Here is a 6,244-nt window from a genome sequence, read left to right on the forward strand (position 1 = left end):
AGGCAAGAGGGCTGAGGCTGCTCACTGCTGCTGCTCCTGAGCTACGCAGTGCAGCTCCTTACTTCTGTTGGGGGGGCTGCAGGAAAGAAAAGAAGGTGCAAAATGAAAAAATGCTGTGCGAGATCAATAGGGAGGCACGTTCCTCTCGGTGCAGCTGAGTTTGAGCTCAGCACAGGACCAGACACAAAGATATATTGGAGTTATTAGGTTTACAAGTACAGCCTCAGCACATGGGCAAGTGCTGATGGCTGCTGAACAGTGCTGCCTGATGGTGGTCTGAAATCTGAAATGGACAGGCAGGTGGCTCCAAATGGGAGCACTTGGTAGCTCTGCCACAGGGTATAAAGGAGGGTTAAAGACTCACCCAACTGGACTAAGACCTGCAGGAACGAACTGAATAAACTTTCAGTACAACACGTTGAAGTGAGCAAGCACTGAGAAAACACCCGCAGCACTGGGTTAAAGTAAAGATGGTAAAGAGACGTGAGCTGCTCCACTCGGCCCAGCTCCAACCCATTACAATGCCATTCCCAAACTGCCGTCTGTGGCACAGAGGCACTCCAAGGACTCTGTAAATCTATAGGTAAATCCATAGGTTGAAACTCCCCGAGCTGTAGCTGCACACACCAAAGTTGCCAGATCTTCCCTGGGGTGGCAAGCTCTCAGCCACAGTTGCAACAAAACCTTGATTAATTAGAACAAAGGGCGCTTCACCCTTTGTTGTAAGTAATCAAGGTTTTGTTGCAACTGCGGCTGAGAGCTTTCAGCCTTCCCTGTTGTCACTGGCAGCTCGAGCATCCTGATAGAGCTTCCTGACAGGATGAACACACTGAAGTATTAAAAAGTGCACTAAGCAGGTGTAGTTTTGAATGATTCATTCAGGCTGCTGCTGGTGCTGCCAGTACAAGTGCTGCACAGCTCGTCTAGAAAGAAGTCGCAGAGGGCTGGAAAATTAATTTCTTAAAAGAGCAAGTATTTGCTGTTTCCAGGGTCACGGTTAGTAATACCAGGCTGGCCACTATGCAAGCAGGAGGTTTTCTTGCTGGGTAGGTGTGTGTGTACAGGTGAGGCCAAAGCACAGGACAGTTGGGCAACTTAGTTCCCATGCTTAACTGACTTCATTTGCTTATACCCCTGCATTTGGGAGAGTTCAGGCTGGGATTCATAAACCACAGGTAATGCGAACTTCTCTCCCCCTATTCCACAGCACTCCCACTAGGAAGTTGCTTCTTCTCCAGAGAGTCTCCCTGCTCGAGCGTGAGGGACTCAGTAAATGAGCTGGTGCATTCAGCACCTTGCTGGGAGGCTTTTGGGAAGGGAAAATTGCACTGAGTCCTCACAAAGTGCTGGTGCACATGCCAGTGTGCCTGTGCAGAGGCAGTGGAGGGGTCTGCTGGGGAGTTAGGGGCAGAGCCAGTCTTCTACAACCTCTTTTCCTGCTCAAACCAGATGATTTTCCTGAAAAAAATTGGACAAATTTGACAAGCAAGGTTTGCAGGGAGATGGTATATACAAACATGTACTTATTTTTGTTTTATTTTCACTGGGTGTGTGGGAAAAGGTGGTAAGCTTTTGAACTCGGTGTCCCTATTGTTTTTTCTATCATTTGGCTTAATAAAAGATACTGCCTCTCCCTACAAATCTTGTTTCTCTTCTGTAATATGGCTGCACAGATAACGGCAGTTGTTTATATCCTCACAAATTAATGTGACTGTAATGGCTACCTCTCAGACTCCAAAAGAGAATGTAGGAATCAAAGTCATGGGAAGTATCAATTTTTATTACACTGCCTTCTTGCATGTAGAGAAAGCTCTGAAGGTTAGAGAAGTGCCACGGCAAACCTTCCCCAATATGCAAACGTGAAATCCTGACACCACAAAAATCAGCGCCTGAGCAATTGCCCCTCCTGGCGCACTACAATCAGAGTGATACGTTATTTCAGAAGCTGTCCCTGCTTTATCCAGCAACACGGGCGGCCCCCACAAGCACCACAGCAACTGAGGCTGGTGAGTGCGACCGTAGCTGAGGTCAGTGTATATCACTCTTCAGCCAGAAAGCTGCAACAAGCCCAAGTCACTGCCTTGTGGCAGAGTTAATTATACCACACTAAATGTTCAGGTGTACAGAACCCTTCTTTTTTTTTTTTTTTTTTTTCATACCCCCTCTTTTTATTTTAATCACTTAGATTTTTAAAAGACAAAAGGAAGGCACCATGTGGAAACATCACTATGGAAACATCACGGGCTTACTTGTACTTGCTTGCCAAGCAACTACCTAACTGAAGTTTTACATCCTATTGGATCACTGTTGGCCATCTGCTCTCCTTCAAACTTCTCTGAATTCCATATTTCCCTGAAAAGTTCATTTTTAGCAAGGAGGGAGGAGGAGGCAAAGGGAGAATCCAGCATTCTTGGCTAGCACAGAGCTATTGTGAAAGAGGAAGATAAGCTCACTTTGGGACAGCCCCTTAAAAAGACAAAGATCCATGTTTTGCAAAGTAATTTCATAGAAAATACCCCATTTCTAGATGCAGTTTAATGATAAGAGTATATATTGGCAGCCACAAGGCAAAGCAAATAAACAGCTGGTTCTAGTACTCTCACACTAATTGTCTTCCTCTCCCCTTCTCTCATTTAGCGTCAAATGTATTTTCTTCTAAAATGTAACAGTTACTGCCTACACTGGAGTTGTTGGCTGCAGGCTTCCCAGCCTCGCTCCAAATAAAACACAGAAATAGATTTCCTGCCAAGCACCAGGGAAGTTTGAAGACTTTAGTTTTTAAAAATGTAATCTTTTTATCAGTGCCCTAAGCCTGCCAAAGGTAATTATGGGCCATGGCACATTTACATTAATGCACAGGACCTACAGACATTTCAAAAGCTTAATGGAGAAACTCCATAAATGCACATATCAAAAAATAAATTAACTAAACTGTCATGTAAAGATATCACTTAATTTTGCAGAGCGGAAGGTGCTCTTAATGGGAATGGAATGGATCAGTGAGCATTTCAAAACCCAAAGCTGTAATTTAAATTCAGGCTCTCCTCGTGTGCAAGTCACAAGACGTATTTATTATAGCCTTGGATTGTCAATTGTAATCGGTTTAGCAGAGACAAAGCCGTGTTGTTTTGCTTCTTTGCCCTCCTAGCTGGTTCAATATATTTTGATGTCAGACTATTGACAACCAAACCAAAGGCTGAATTAAAATCATGTTTGCCTGTGATGAACTGGCAAAAATGCAGTCCAAGGTAAATGTAACGCTGAAGCCTACCTATTTATTTATCAAGCGGCAAGAGAAAAATGGTGATGCGAAGCATTTAAACCTCTTTAAATAAGCCAGTTAAATATACTTACTGCTGCTCCTGAGGCCTGCTATATGAAAACCTAGACACAACTAGATCAAAGTAAAAGCACTCTGAAAAAGAATAGCATCATTTATAAGCTGCTACTTTGAGCTTTCCAGGTAGCAGTAACAATTAAAGCTGTTGCTCTTGACGCTCTTCTAGGGCTATAGCCAAAGACTGTGAATTAGGTCCCCAGCAAGCAGACAGCAGCACTTCTTCCAGGCTGTGCAACCCCTCAGCTCTTGATTCCTGGGGTGCTTCCGAGTGGTTTGCAGCAGGATTTTATTTGGTAGCGGCAATTACAAACCAAGCCTGTGCTACCACAACCATGAGCAACTGTCTCCTCACTGAACAGGCGTTGCGAGAATGGTTCCATTCTCTTTCTGACATCCTTCTTTCTGTATTCTCCAACTCTCTTTCTTGTTACCTTCATTTTCTGATCTGGAGCACTGAAACTGGTCAGCTCATAGGGCTGTAACTGTCACGGCTGCCTTCTGGCCCTCCCGAGCTCAGCTACGGAGACATTTCTCTGAGCCTGAACCTAGAGCCTCCTGCCCAGGATCTCCATAGTTCCTCGTGCAGCACTCACATTTGTGAGTCCGACTCTAAACAACAGCAACGATGCTCATGGTTAGGAGCAGCAGCCCAGGCACACCTCTGAGGGCAAGCGAAGGCCAACAGCAGGGCGGGAGGACAGCACAGTACTGCCTGCGGGGGGAGAGCAGGGGGCAGCCACTCCTGTGCCAGTTGTTGAGATGTCATGCCATGGCTCTGATGAGCGGCTTGTCTCCAAGCACGAGTTAATTTCCCCCTTGTATAAAAATACAGGCAGGTGCAGAGGTATTGTTCTTAAGTAATAGAATTTTAAGGAGAATGGGCTACATTTTTGCTTTTAACATCTTTTAACAGCTTGTTCCCCAAACTAGTTGTTATACTGAAAACAAACAAACAAAAACCCCACCAAAACCCCACACATCCAAATGTGCCTCTTAATACTAGACTGGGTTTTTTTGCTCACACATTACACTAAAGCATCTTTTATAACCTTTCTGTAATAGCATATTTTTTAGCTTGCTATGCTATTCCTCTTTCATACCCCTTTTCTAAGATGCACATTATTACCCCTGATCACTCTTAAGAGAGATTTTTATTTTTGCCACCCTCTCCAGTCTCTTTGGCTTTGAGCAAGACTTTTAAACTGTTTTTTAAGTGACAAGTTACCACTGATTCCTGTTGCAAAATACTTGTTTCACTTCTGAGAACTGTAGAATTGGACAGAGCCTTTAAAATGTATTTTGTCCTACTCCCAGTAATCTTTCTACTTATTTACATGGCTCCTACTGTCACACTACCCAAATGCTAACAACATGCTTCTCTGAAAGAGGGTAGTGGGGAAAGAAATTGTTCTTATCCCCTCTGCAGAAGAACAGGTGCTGATTTAGGTCCCAGTCCAAAAAAATTTGTAGGCTCCAATTCCTCTTGCACTGATGTCAATGACAAGCTAGAAGTGTAATGTCTTTAATTTGGACTTCAGTGACTTCTTCAAGGTACAAGAAAATTATGGTCCAGTTGAGGAACTGAACGTATGCATCCATACAGATAAAGAGCTATCTTACATCACCAGCCAAATTCTGTAACCATGGGTGTGACCGTTTTTTTCCAATAAAGCCATCGCAGTAATTCAGAACAGTCTTTGCCTAAATAGCTTTTCCAGCTTAGCTGTCTGGTTTGTGAGCCCTCGGAGCTCTGAAGCTGAGGAATTCTACAAACAGAGTCATAACTTCTTTTGGTTATGAAAAGGAAAAGACTGAAAGAGTGCTGTAAGTAATGGTCGGGAGAACAGGATAGGTCACAGATGTCAGTAAAAAGAATGATGTTTCTAAACTCTGAAAATAGCTATTATGGTAAAAATGCTTCTTTCCCATGTTACTCTCTAAACAATAAGTAAATACACAAAACACAAATTCTAAGCTATTAGGAGCAATGGTGACAAAGTAATGCTTTTAGTGCTCTTTTAAAAAAACACTTTGGAAAGTATTTATTTGAAATATCTAAAAGGCTTAATTGTATTCAGTTTTTATAGTCACAAAATTCTAACCACTTTTGCATTAAAAAAAAAAAAAAAGTTAGGGCATTTCTTGAATTTCTGAATATCAGCCGAATAGACTATAAACAGTTTCACAAGTATCCGCTAAGAGGTATATAATCAAGATTGAACTGTACTTGTATTCTTAATTCATTAGTGGAACTGTAAGGCCCTCTTCTGGATTATAAATTACTGCATGGCCAAGCAAAGTACATGGAAATTACAAAGCCAACCGCTCTTATAAAAAGATAAGTATCTCAAATATATTTTCTTCACACTATTACCAATTTCATTTCCTGGTTTTCACATGCATCTGCCCATCTCAGTTACTATAATATAGTAGCCAAAACCAAATTCTATTTCTTAGCAGATTCTTAACAACAGAGCATTTCTTATACTAATATTCACAAAAGGAGTGGACAGTCTAAAGAGTTGTGGCCATTTTCTCCACAACTTTGTATGAAGATGATGTGCAGCCAAGTGATGCTTACTTACACTTACTAAGCAATAGCACACACAAACTGAGATATGTGATGCTGCACATATACCTGTCTACATATGTACATGACTTTCAGAAGTGGCCTGAAAGAGGTGCATAAAAAAACCCCAACAAACAAAAAACCAGTCTTATCTCAGGTCTTCAAGGACTGTACAATTCCTTATATGCCTTTTGATTAAATATACACACAAGGACTGTGAAGGTCTTACAAACGTAATGTTCCAAGAGATAATACTTACTTCCCTAAGCAAACATTTACTATTGAAAAGCAAGATGCTTCTCCACGGACATAAGGAAAGAAAATACACCAGAATG

Source organism: Athene noctua, chromosome 1 (genome assembly GCF_965140245.1).
Source record: "Athene noctua chromosome 1, bAthNoc1.hap1.1, whole genome shotgun sequence".
Classification (NCBI taxonomy): domain Eukaryota; kingdom Metazoa; phylum Chordata; class Aves; order Strigiformes; family Strigidae; genus Athene; species Athene noctua.